This window comes from Schistocerca serialis, chromosome 7 (genome assembly GCF_023864345.2).
Source record: "Schistocerca serialis cubense isolate TAMUIC-IGC-003099 chromosome 7, iqSchSeri2.2, whole genome shotgun sequence".
In the NCBI taxonomy this organism is placed as follows: Eukaryota; Metazoa; Arthropoda; class Insecta; order Orthoptera; family Acrididae; genus Schistocerca; species Schistocerca serialis.
Genome location: NC_064644.1, coordinates 452,832,089 through 452,846,813, shown reverse-complemented (window position 1 = coordinate 452,846,813; position 14,725 = coordinate 452,832,089).

Genomic DNA, 14,725 nt, shown 5'->3' with positions numbered 1-14,725 from the left:
TGGTTAGCACGCTGGAGTCGTATTCGGGAGGACCAGATGTATGTTTTCCATGATTTCCATAAATCGCTCCAGCAAACGCTGGGATGAGTCCATTGAAAAGACACGGCCGATTTCCTTTCCCATCCTTGATACAATCCGAGCATTTGCTCCGCCTCTAATGACCTCGATGTTGATGGGATGTTAAATCCAGTCTTCCTTCCTCCTTCACTGCACTTACTTGTAACGACTATAACTTTATCTGTCCTGCAATGTGTGTAATTTGCTTGAAAAGCAAACAAATAAGGTTGAATGTTTGTTAGGAGTCTGTAGAATGTCATTTACTTTTCTCAATATCCTAAGCGACTCTTTTCTGTGCTGAAACTTCACAGCTCAACATCTCGAAGCACGTAGTTTGTTACGGTTCTCTCTGGTATACGACCCACCAAATGTGCTTTGGCACTATTCTTAAGTATTTCGAAACTGAAATTTTTCAAAAGTCTGTAAAACTCCATAAACACTTAAAATTAATTTATTTTGAGTAGCGAAAATGTTTAATGCAAGCGACAAGTTATCTGAAGATACCATATCGTAATTTTTCTGTGACTGAAACATGCAAATTATAATAGGTTACTTAGCGAGGTGCCTCGGAGTAGGATTGCCACCTTCATCTTTTTTTCCTTTGTCCAAGTAAAGTATATTGGCTCTTAAAGGTAGCAGAAAGTCAGTTGTCTCAAAATAAAATGTTATACATTTTCCTTAATTATTTTGTTGAAAAATAAATTATTTGTTGCTTTTAGGAATATTTAACAAATAACATCGACATTGCTAAACAGCTTCATAATATTTGCAACTTTAAATTAAGATACATAAATAATCTACTTTTCATCAAATTCGGAAGTCAATTGTTTCTTTCGTTTTCTAGGCGTACAAAGAGCACTCAGTTTAGTAAAGTTGCCTCTATGCTTGATTCACTGTTATAGGAAGCTATTAAACCGACTATCGGATTTTATCGCGCTCAATACGCCTCACACACCACTTCATAAGAATTTTCCGCTCTACAACAGTGCCGCAGCTGCTACATCGCTGAGGTTGGCAGCAGTCGTCAAGGACACGAAATGTTGCGACTAGCGCTGATGCGTAACGATCAGTACTTGGGATGCCATCGACTACGTTTTCGTTAAGCAAATAATCCACGGGAAGATGTTTATTTAGTCCACACACTGCGGTACTTAGTAACTGCAAATAATATAAAATTAATGGAGTCTCACTCTTTTTCAGTTGAAAGTTTGATATTGATTATGTTGACGTTTGAGATTAGGCTCCGCTATTCATTACATGATCACTCAGCCGATCCATTATACGGAAAATTACTATCAATTTTTGTGGTCTTTTAATGATTTACGCAAAAATTACTCCTAGAAAAAATCCAACGACGTGGAATAAAGTAGTATCACATACTTTATTGTCGTGAAGTATTGAGACTCGGAGGTCAAGCCACTGGACTTGCATTCCTAAGGACGGGGCCTCATATCCCTGTCAGACCACAAGGATACGGATTTGCCGTAGTTTCCCCTCAGACGAATGGCAAAGAAGTTCCTTTGAATAGTTCGTGTGTGATTTTCTGCTACATTATTGTAGAGCCACAGATAGTTTTCGATCTTTAATGATTTTTTGTCCGGAAAACAATAAACACCCTAATCTTTCCTTCCCTTTCTCTTAAGGATGTCCGTGTCCGCATTACCGCAAGATATTCTTGCAGCAAGTGTTATTGAATTGTATTTCATAATTAATACAACAATACACTTTCTCTAAATATTATATCAAGATACAGTCTCAAAACATCAAACAATTTCTTTTGTTTATTGATTCGCTCATATCGACTGCCTATTTTTTACGCTATGTTCATTGATGAGAGCATAGGCCTACTGTTTGCAGTGAGAAAAACTTTAAGGAAGCCCAATTAGACCAATTGGACGAAATGTTGTACAAGTCGTTCCGTGTCAGAAGGTCTGAAGGAAACCCTATAAGTGGGTCTGTTATTATGGTAAAAAGTAAAAAGTTCCAATTATCTGGGGTTATCAGAAACTGAAAGTGTATTTTCTTACAATTGGCTATACCGATTCCAAAGTCGTCATGGAATTCGGAAGCTTGATGTAAGTGGGGAGTTACGATCGGCAGATCAAAATGCAGCTGAAGAATACATAGAAACATTTTGCAATTTGATTAAACACCATAATTTAACTGCTGGTCAAATCTACATTACCGGTGAAATGTGAATACTTTGGTGCAAAAGAACCATAACGAAAAACTAAAAATAATCATTAACACAGCACAAAAGAATGGACACAGCAGCAACACAGTACACAGATTACACACCATTCAAAATAAAATACAGACAGAACAGCAAAATTAAAAACAGTCCAAATATACCAACAAATAACAAAAGCACACAATGCGCACTCTCACCAGAAAAAACAGCCCTCAACAAATAATGGCACACCTTGACGTACACCTACAACTCACACACAAAATTGGGAACATTTAAAAAAAAAAAAAAGGTCAGTATAGCCATTAAGACAAATGACACAATACAAGCCGGCCGTTGTGGCCGAGTGGTTCTAGTCGCTTCAGTCTGGAACTGCGCGACCGCTACGATCGCAGGTTCGAATCCTGCCTCGGGTATGGATGTGTGTGACGTCCTTAGGTTAGTTAGGTTTAAGTAGTTCTAAGTTCTAGGGGACTGATGACCACAGCATTTAAGTCCCGTAGTGCTCAGAGCCATTTGAACCATTTGAACACAATACAAAAGAAACTAAAATCTGAGACAGATGTGAAAGATAACTACAACAATCCAGGTATACAGTATGAAGCACATAAAAAGTGCACCGCACATATGGCGGAAATCGAAAGTGCTGTTGATGAGCGGGTTTCGGAGAATGGAGTGGCAGTCAGGGGCTCGTACTGTGATCCAATCAACAGACTGCAATAATATTTAGAAAGTGTACTTTTGTGCAAACTTACACTTTTAAAAGTGGAACAATATCTATTGACATTAACAAATTAAAGGTAGGGTAAATTAGAATGTCAGTTGTGTTTGTTGCAAGATTCTAGTGTGAGTCGCTCACGAGATCCCATGATTTGTTATTCCAGTGTGTAACTAACTGTATAAAATTGACCAGTCGCTCTTGTTCTTTTTTTTTTTTTTTTGTTTTTTTTTGTTTTTTTTTTTTTTTGTTTTGTTTTCTTCAATTAATTTTGTGGCATCTGCTTTACAAGCCATGCAGATGGGTACTTACTTTTTTTTCTAATCATCACTCTTCTCGTGTGCCAACCTCTTCATCTCAGGGGAGCGCTTGCAACTTACGACCTCAGTTATTTGCTGGATGTATTCCAGGCTATCTCTTCTTCTACAGTTTTTACCCTCTACAGCTCCCCCTAGCACAATGTAAATTATTCCGTGACGTCTTAAGAGATATCCCAGCATTCTGTCCCTTCTTGTCAGTGTTTTCCATATAATCCTTTCCTCGCCAATTCTTCGGAGAACCTCCTCCATTCCTTACCTTATCAGTCCACTTAATTTTCAACAGTCTTCTGTAGCACCACATCTCAAATGCTTCGATTCTCTTCTGTTCCGGTTTTTCCACAGTTCATACATCACTACCATACAATGCTATGTTCCAAACGCACTTTTCAGAAATATCTTCCTAACATTAAGGTTCAAAATGGTTCAAATGGCTCTGAGCACTATGGGACTTAACTTCTGAGGTCATTAATCCCCTAGAACTTAGTACTTAAACCTAACTGACCTAAGGACATCACACACATCCATGCCCGAGGCAGGTTTCGAATCTGCGACGGTAGCGGTCGCTCGGTTCCAGACTGTAGCGCCTAGAACCGCACGGCCACTCCGGCCGGCTAACATTAAGGCCTATATTTGATACTAGCAGGCTTCTCTTGGCAACGAAAGCTCTTTTCGACAGCGGTAGTTCGCCTTTTATGTCCTCCTTGCATCGTCATGGGTTATTTTGCTGCCTAGGTAGCAGAATTCCTTAAATTCATCTACTTCGTGATCACCAACCCTGTTGAGCTTCTCGGTGTCCTTATTTCTGCCACTTCTCGTTACTTTCGTGTTTTTTCGATTTATTCTCAATCCATATTCTGTACTCATCATGTTGCTCATTCCAATCAACGTTTCCTGTAATTCTTCACTTTCACTAATAGCAGTGTCAACAGCGAAACATCACTGATATCTTTTCAGCGTGAATTTTAATCCCGGTGCTGAACCTTTCTTTTATTTCCGTCATTGCTTCTTGGACGTATAGATTGAACAGCAGGGGCGAAAGACTACATCCCTGTCCTACACTTTAATTCGAGCACTTAGTTCTTGGTCTTCCACTCAGCGTTCCCTCTTATCTCTTGCACATATTGCATATTACCTATCTTTCCCTATGGCTTACCGCTATGTTTCTCACAATTTGGAACATCTTGAACCATTTGAAATTGTCTAACGCTTTTTTCCGGTCTACAAATGCTCTGAACGTGTCTTGTTTTTTCGTCAACCCTGTTTCCATTATCAACCGCAAAGTAGAACTGCCTCTCCGGAACCTTTACCTTACCTTAAGTGAACCTGATGATCTAACACACCCTCATTTTACTTTTTCTTTCTTCTGTGTATTATTCTTGTGAGCAACTTGGATACACGAGCTGTTAAGCCTATTGTGCGAGATTTGTCGCACTTGTCAGCTCTTGCAATCTTCGGTATTGTGTAGACGATGTGTTTTTTTTCCCAAAGTCGAATGGTGTATCGCCAAACTCAAGTGTTCTACACACCAAAGTGAATGGTCCTTTTGATGGCACTTCTTCCAATGATTTTAGAAATTCTTTTGGAATGTTATCTAACCCTTCTACCTTATTCGATCTTAAGTTTTCCACAGCTCTTTTAAATTCTGATGCATGTACTGATCCCCTGTCTCTTCTACACCGACTCCTGTTTCTTCTTCTATCACGTCATAAGACAAGTCTTACCTACCACAGAGGCCTTCAACGTACTCTTTCACCTGTCCGTTGTCTCCTCTGCTTTTATCAGTGGAATTCCCATTCCGTACTACACAAACGATGTATTCGATGATTAAAATAAATCTGTTCGAGGACATACAGAGCAAATAGTAACTGATAACGGATCACACATCGAACAAAATATTAATCAACCCCATAGCAGAGCACACTGGCGTAGAACTTGTTCTAGGTAGTCATCTGACGCCCCACCACTGACATAAGTAATGGCAGCGAGGCACTGTGTATGTGCCTTGTACACAATCATCGGAGTAATACGGATCGACGCGAAGACGTAACAGTATACCGCGCAGGTGCTGTCGTGTTTGGAAGCACCTATGAGCACATCGTGAATGAAGTTACACTGTATGTTGGTACATCGACGCTGTCTGTTCATAGCATTTATAGGAAATGGTGAACCATCGACATGCATGCATCGCAGCGTAAAACAGTGACTGCTAACAACTAACTGGCCCTTTTTACCCTGGGTTCAAGCCATTGCGCCTGCTCGAGAAGCGGAAGAGCTGCCCCCGCTTCGAAGCGAAAAATTGCAATGCGGCCGGCGGTAGAAACTGGCGAGAGTGATAAATCACAAATTAAGATGTAGCGGATCGAAAATCAGATCGTTGTTGTTTTTTATCAGATAAAATGGGGTTCCATATCTTGTTTAAAGGAAAATCTTTATCTCTATTAATAATGTCATCAGATAATCGTATTTCGATGAATTCCTGAGCATACAATCCCAGTAACGAGAAGCCGGAACAATAATTTGCGTCTCTGTAAACGACATGTTATGCCCTCCATTGAGACAATGGTCGGCGCCATCAGATTTTTCAGACTAGAGCAAACATATGTAACGCTAATGTTCCGTACATCGGTCATGGACAGTGCGAATAGTTTGTCAAATACACGCCTTTCCACAATGACAGGGAATTTCATAGACTCCAGGCTTTCTCAATGCCAAATCATCTTTAACAGATGCAAACAGGGCTCTAGTCTTGGCCAAAGGCAAAATAACACTTTTAATATCATAATAATAACATAAAAATTTAAGCCAGCGAGGCAACTATCTTGAAGGTATTGTAAGTAACGTAGGGCAGTGCATTAAAATAAGGATCTGTAACAAAGTTTGTTCATAAAAGCTTTTTAACCATCCTCTGCTCGTTCAGTGAACGCATGGTTTGGATGTATCACTTAATGTTTTGCTGACACCATTCTATAATTTATTTCTGCAGGAACATTTTCAGACGTGCCGTCAATAGTCCGAGTTCATAAACTGCTACATGGCAGTATGGTTTCGTCCTTTGCTGGTAGCTCACCTACTAGTAATGGATGTGGCATCAACAAAATTTTTAACATCTTTTTCTATCCAAGCATAAATGTGAGCGACAAATTGTTCCAGGTGAGTGAAACGTCTATATTTTACTAGATTAAGCCTATTGTGACCATTACGTTTTTATTTGTTAGATGGATCATTTAGACTGAGGTGATAAAAGTCATACAGATGTACAATGGAGGTAGTATTGCGTATACAAGATATAAAAGGGCATTGCGTTGGCGGAGCTGTCATTGGTACGCAGGTGATTCATGTGAAAAAGTGATTATGGCCGCACGACGGAATTGACAGACTTGGAAAGCGGAATGGTAATTGGAGCTACGCGCGTGGGACATTCCATTTCGGAAATCTTTCGGTAAATCAATATTCCGATGTCCAGTGTCAATAGTGTGCCGAGAAGAGCAAATTTCAAGCATTACCTCTCACCACGAACAACGCAGTGGCAGACGCCCTTCACTTAACGACCGACAGCAGTGGTGTTTGCGTAGAGTTGTCAGTGCTGACAGACAAGCACCGCAGAAATCGATGTGGAACAGTAAGCATAATGCGGCAAAATTTGGCGTTACTGGGCTATGGCAGCAGACGGCCGACACGAGTGCCTTTGCTGACAGCACGACATCGCCTGCAGCGCCTCTCCTCGGCTCGTGACCTTGTTGGTAGAACCCTGGACCACTAGAAAACATGGCCATGTCAAATGAGTCCAATTTCAGTTGGCAAGCGCTGATGGTAAAGTTAGACTGTGACGCACACCCGATACACCCGTAGGCCCCAGTCGTCAAGAAGACACGATGTAGGCAGGCGATGACTCCATAATGATGCGGGCAGTGTTTACATCGAGCGAACTAGTTATGGTTATGCTTGGGTCCTTGGAGGTCATAGGCAGCCATTCATAGACTTCATGTGGAATTTTTTGTGGGTGACAATGCGCCACGTCACCAGGCCACATTTGTTCGCCATTGGTTTCAAGAACATTCTGGACAATTCGAGCGAATGATTTGGTCACCCAGACAGCCAGAAATAAATCCCATCAAACATTTATGGGGCATAATCGGGGGATAGGTTTGTGTACAAAATCCTGCATCGACAGCACTTTCGCATTTATGGACAACTATACAGGCAATATGGCTCAATGTTTCTGTAGGGGACTTCCAATGACTTGCTGAATCCGTACCACGTCGAGTTGCTGCACTACGTAGGGCAAAAGGAGGTCCGACCAGATATTACGAGGTATCCCATGACTTTTGTCACCTCAGTATAGTTCATGTTCCATAGATCATCTGAAGTCGTTTCTGAGAGTGTTTGTATGGAGTGTAGCCATGTATTGAAGTGAAACATGGACGACAAATAGTTCGGACAAGAAGAGAATAGAAACTTTCGAAATGTGGTGCTACAGAAGAATGCTGAAGATTAGATGGGTAGATCACATAACTAATGAAGAGGTATTGAATAGAATTGGGGAGAAGAGGAGCTTGTGGCACAACTTGACTAGAAGAAGGGACCGGTTGGTAGGGCATGTTCTGAGGCATCGAGGGATTACCAATTTTGTATTGGAGGACAGCGTGGAGGGTAAAAATCGTAGAGGGAGACCAAGAGATGAATACACTAAGCAGATTCAGAAGGATGTAGGCTGCAGTAGGTACTGGGAGATGAAGAAGCTTGCACAGGATAGAGTAGTATGGAGAGCTGCATCAAACCAGTCTCAGGACTGAAGACCACAACAACAACAGCAATAGTTAGGTGAACTTACATTTGTTCTTTAATTTGTAACTCCTTTTCCTATCTTTACAGGCATAGAATACACAGCGTTAGCTACATTGATGCAGTGGTACAGTGTAACATTCGCCTTGTAATCGTCTTACGCGTTTGTTTACGTAGGAAATTAGACCTAAAGCTAACTTGTACTTTTGTAATACACGATGTCTATCCTGTGGGTCGTTAGGCGCATTTCCTCTGATGTTTCGGCAGATAATTGCAATTTAGTTTTTGCAACGTGTAGCTGGACCCAACCCAGACAAATCCTGCTGATCACATCCCTCATACGACGCCCAGAGTCGAGGGAAAACGTCCCTTTGTTTTACGTCACAAACAAAATTATTTTTAAATAGCAATTTTAAGTACCCATTCGATTGAGCTGTCCCAAATTATCCTAACGCGATATCCGTTTTATCCATATGTATTAACAGGGACAGTAAAACACGAAGACTAAACACTACTCGAGCAGTAACTGTGCGGAGATTCTGCATGTCGGTAGCAGTTAGAACGGGCCAGGGTGGTACAGTCGCTGCTTAAGTACTGATCATTCTTCGTGTTTTGCTGCCCTGTTAATACCCGTCAAGAAAACGAATATTGCACCTTGCCTCTTCCCGCCAACCGCGCTTGGGATCCGCTCCACTCCTACCACCGTCACATTGTTCCATTCTGGATTCGCGCAGAAGTATGCATGCCGGCAGCACCTTCCGATTCATCCGCCTGTCTCCAAAGTCAGGCTGTTGTGGGATAATTTCTTTCTTTTCTTAACCAGCATATTCCCAGTGCTTACTAAAAATGTTATCACGATTGATCAGCTGTTACCTTACTCGAATCTCGATAGTTTCATTAATGACACAGGCCCCGAAGTTAGACGTCTGTGTCAGAATAACACCGAGAAAATTTCGTAGACTGTTCCAAGATTTTTTGTGAGTGTTTTGGTGGGTGTCCAGAAAGATACGGACACAGAGACTTGCTGACACCAGAGATTTCAAGTAGTATTGTTTAAACTACACACAACAGTGACGTGAGAGGTCGCTGCAGCGTGATTAATACGGTTACCTAAGAGTCCTCTGGTGTTCTGTGAATGTACGTTTAATAGTTATTACGTTACAGGTCAGAAACGAACCTTGTCATCAGGTTTGAGAACAAGGTCCAGTCACAATCGAGTTTGATTACTTCTGACATCGACTAAAACAGGACACAGAAGAGAAAATAGAAACACAGTGAGACATGCATGCTTGAACATAAATGCAGATGTTAACCAAGCCTGCAACTTGCACTGTTGCATTTGACCAAGAACAGCTCATGTGCAGTGTTTTAGATACGTTGCAAGTGTCAATCGTGTCAGAACAGGGTTCTGTATAGTTGTGAGTTCATTATGTACGAACTAACTGAATCCGAGCGTGAAAAAATTGTTGATGCTCGTATGGTGTCTGCCGAAGGATTCGGTGTTTCAAGAGGTGCCCAATCCAAAGTTTATATCCCATACACAGAAGGCATAAAAACATTATCCCCTAAGTCACAATTCGAACGAGATGGGTGTTGAATGATCGTGACGAATGGCCATTGAAGAAGATTGTGACGAAAAATAAGAAGACTAAAGCTGCAAGTGTCATGGAAGAACGGACGCATTCGAGCACACTGTCAGCACCAAAACAGCACGAAGGGAGCTCAGTAGGCAGGGAACTGCAGGGGGAGCTGGAAATCCAACACCTTTCATCAGTGATGCAAATGCAGAAAAAGTTGGTGGAGAAGTCTGGACTATGAAGCAGCGGAAGGAAGTCATTTCGACGGATGACTCTTGTTTCACAGTCTTTCCAGCTTGCACCCGAGTTAACATCCCAAGAGTGAAACATGGCGGGGGTTCGGAGATGATTTCGGCAGCCACATCATGGTATTCTGTGGGCCCCATGGGTACTCTTCAAGATCGCGTTACTGTCAAGGATTATGTGACCATTTTGGCTGATCAGATCCACCCAATGGTTCAGTGTCGGTGCGTCTTTAGTGACGCTGTTTTCTAAGATGATATGATCCCTGTTCACACAGCTCTCATCGTCTGGGGCTGGTTTTGTGAACACGAAGATGAATTTTCACATCCCATCTGACCGCAAGAGTCCCCAGATCTCAATATTATTGAGGTGAGGCTTTGCGCTCTACTTTGGAGAGAAGGGTGCGTGATCGCCATCTGCTTCCATCGTCATTAGCTAAACTTGTCACTATTTTGTAGGAAGAATGGTCTACGATTGCCTTGAAAACCATACAGGACTTTTATTTATCCATTCTGAGCTACTGGAAGCTGTTTTGAATGTTACTGTGTTTCATACACTATATTAGGTATAGTAATGTGTCGTGTTTTTGGTATTTCCATGTTTTCCCATCTCCTATCTCTTGTATTATTATTCACGAATGGACCCAATAGGACCACGTAAGGTACACTCAGTCAATGTCGCTTTTGATGGTTGGCCTTCCTTTGGGTCCAAATTTGTTTCACTCTTTCAGAATGAAGTCTCTCTTTCATCAGACAATGGTGTTCCAGTCCGTTTTCTAATTTCCCTCTGACCAATTTTCCAATCAAATATGTTTTGTCTGAATGTTTTTCTAGCTGTAACGTCAGCCTGAGTCATACCGGTCACTTTTTTATTCTTTACACATTACCACAAACTTCCACAGCTATTTAAAACAAATAAAAATTAGACCATTTTCTATTACACGAAGTGACAATCAATACAGTGACCTCTGCCATTTCTTTTTGAACATCACTGATCACTTAACCAGCACACGCGTACGTTTCACAATTAATCGCGAAGTAGCGCAACTCGCTGATGGGTGTAGTTCAAACAGAACCACTTACAGCCAGTACCGCGACGCATGGTCTTACGTAACAGTACACCCCTCCCACACCCCTACAGCGTTGTGTGAACGTCGCGCGCTTGGAAACAAGTCTGTGTGTTTCCTTTCCTTTCGGAATTCCTAATGTGACTGTCATTATGGAAGCTGCCGCAAAGACCAAGGGCAGGCCTTCTGCTCATCAGGGTCGTCACGCATATCGTAAATTCAGGGAATCTGAGGAAGGTGGTGTCACATGGATGTGGCCCACACCTCTGTAGGTCACCTGACATTGCAGCTCTAGAGGTCAAGAAAAAAACGGAGGAGGTAAAAAAAGAGGGCTCGAGAAGAAATTAACCAATTATCCGAGATATACTATGTGTGACAAATGTGGCATCTTCATAATGAAGGTCGCGATTTTGTTATGGTAATGCTTCGCTCAGAAATTATGAAGAGGACTGTGCTATCAACGGCGTCTAGCACGGGAGAGTTAATAAGAGCCCAACAAATCTTTTTTAAACTGATTTCCTAAAATTGACAGTAGTTTTATTCTAGAAGTCGACAGACAAGAGGAGGGGATAACTATTTTTTGTGGAAGCAAAGGAATAGTAAGCTTAAAAATGTCTTCACATTTTCCTTTTATGGGTGGTGCATTTAAGAGCTGCAGCAAGCAGTTTGCACGAATCCACACTGAACCGTGAAATTACTTTCAAAACCTTTTCTTAAGAATTTACTTTATTTACTAGCGATTCATCAAGAACATTAACACATTTAATCACACTATGTGAGCGTGGAAATAGTTGTCAAAGGGTAACTGATGAAACAAATTAAATTTTATTTTTTTTAATAAATGGAAATTTTATTCCTAAAAGCCCTCTTTTTGTTTTGAAACAGATTTAAAACTATAATCAGAAAGCACCCTGTAAATATCAAGTTACAATTTATTCAGAGGCAGAAACAACTTTTTTTTTTTTTTTTTTTTTTTTTTTTTTTTTTTTTTTTTTTTGATAGTATGAGCTTTCGGGCTGAGAACCTTGCCGCTCCCTTTTGACACGGCCATAGTCACGACCGCTCACAACAACCTCTGAGAGACTGCACTGGTACAAATTGCAACACACCAGATTACTTTAAACTAAAAAAAATTTTAACAACACACACAAGAACATAAACTATGCTCCCTGTAAGAGAGATGGAAATGGTACAAAACATTCACATTAAAAATTATTTGCCACCGAAAGTGCAATTTGTTTTTAAAAGAACTCTTACGGTGGAAGGGTGGCAACTTTATATACTAAAATGACCATTTAAATAAAATCCATGAAATGCAGTTTTACATAAAATGTACCAAAATGCTCTACATTACACATATACCACCTCGTAAGATGATAGGCAAGATAAAAACATATTTCAGGAGTTCGGCCTTTACACCTTAAGCAATAAATTCGTTAACACCGAATCCGACAAACATGACAGAGGCAGCTATTAACGTACGGCAGACCGACAGACAGACAGACAGACACTAACTGCCTAACAAATGCGGACGAAAGACAGGCGAGCAAGCTGGGGACGAGAGACTGACCAAGAAAAAAAGTAGAATTTAACAGGTAAATGAAACAACATATCAGCAATCACTTAACTTCTAATAAACGGCGATGTCTGGCGAAGACCTGGCGCAGCACCCCCAAAACGTTCTCCCGAACAGCGCTGCCAGCCGCTTCAACGGACGCAGGAAGGGGCGCCGATCTCCCGTCTCACGGCGTCACAGCTCGCGCCGGCCAGACCGATGTCGTGGGTTGACTCCTGTTGCTCTCATGTCGGCCGCTAAGCCACTACTCCTCGCTATACGGCGCGGCCCACTGGCTACCACGTGGTGACCTCGCATGCGCCGACTCTCAAGATGGACACGTCATCTTGTGTCCCAGTACACGACCGACCAACCGATCGATCCAACCGTCCTTAAAGGTCGGTTCTAACGACAGACATCCTGGCACTCCAGACGGCAGACCGACATTGATTAAGCGATACACTCGGTCGGACCCACCCCTGCAGAGGAAACATGCCCTCAGGCTACCCGACATCCCTGCCCCGGGAAGAGACAGACCTACCGATCAATCCAACAGCCAATGTCCATTGCTTGAACAAACTCGAGCAGACTGGCGGCGTAACAGATACTAGCACTCCGGACGACAGACAGACACTCACTGCCGCACAAATGCGAACGAGAACAACTGGTGACGCGAGACTGACCCAGCCTCACTCCGACTGACCAACTAGCCAGACTCGCCGAGACTGCAGACTGCAGACTGACCTCTGCCGATTTTTTTTTTTTTTTTTCTTTATCGTATTTCAATTCCCCATCGGGGCGGGCTGGCAGCAGCATATGCGCTGCTCTTCAGCCGAACCTCTGCCGATCTGATAGCGCCCCTTAAATGCACGTGAACAGGCAACCTTTCCCCTTTCCCACCAGAAGGAGACGCCAAAGCTGCGATTGCCACAGCGGCGCCACCGCCAGAAACGGAGGGCGACTGCTTTACACTACGCGCTGCGGCGCGCTCTTCAAAAGAGCAAATTTTGCCACGGCTCACACACCATAGACGCAGGCTGAGGAGACCCGAGTGACGAAACATTTTCTTCCTGTTAGATTTGCCGTGCTTCGTAATATGAAGAAAGAAATCTACGCTGATGAGCATAAATACACTCCTGGAAATTGAAATAAGAACACCGTGAATTCATTGTCCCAGGAAGGGGAAACTTTATTGACACATTCCTGGGGTCAGATACATCACATGATCACACTGACAGAACCACAGGCACATAGACACAGGCAACAGAGCATGCACAATCGCGGCACTAGTACAGTGTATATCCACCTTTCGCAGCAATGCAGGCTGCTATTCTCCCATGGAGACGATCGTAGAGATGCTGGATGTAGTCCTGTGGAACGGCTTGCCATGCCATTTCCACCTGGCGCCTCAGTTGGACCAGCGTTTGCGCTGGACGTGCAGACCGCGTGAGACGACGCTTCATCCGGTCCCAAACATGCTCAATGGGGGACAGATCCGGAGATCTTGCTGGCCACGGTAGTTGACTTACACCTTCTAGAGCACGTTGGGTGGCACGGGATACATGCGGACGTGCATTGTCCTGTTGGAACAGCAAGTTCCCTTGACGGTCTAGGAATGGTAGAACGATGGGTTCGATGACGGTTTGGATGTACCGTGCACTATTCAGTGTCCCCTCGACGATCACCAGTGGTGTACGGCCAGTGTAGGAGATCGCTCCCCACACCATGATGCCGGGTGTTGGCACTGTGTGCCTCGGTCGTATGCAGTCCTGATTGTGGCGCTCACCTGCACGGCGCCAAACACGCATACGACCATCATTGGCACCAAGGCAGAAGCGACTCTCATCGCTGAAGACGACACGTCTCCATTCGTCCCTCCATTCACGCCTGTCGCGACACCACTGGAGGCGGGCTGCACGATGTTGGGGCGTGAGCGGAAGACGGCCTAACGGTGTGCGGGACCGTAGCCCAGCTTCATGGAGACGGTTGCGAATGGTCCTCGCCGATACCCCAGGAGCAACAGTGTCCCTAATTTGCTGGGAAGTGGCGGTGCGGTCCCCTACGGCACTGCGTAGGATCCTACGGTCTTGGCGTGCATCCGTGCGTCGCTGCGGTCCGGTCCCAGGTCGACGGGCACGTGCACCTTCCGCCGACCACTGGCGACAACATCGATGTACTGTGGAGACCTCACGCCCCACGTGTTGAGCAATTCGGCGGTA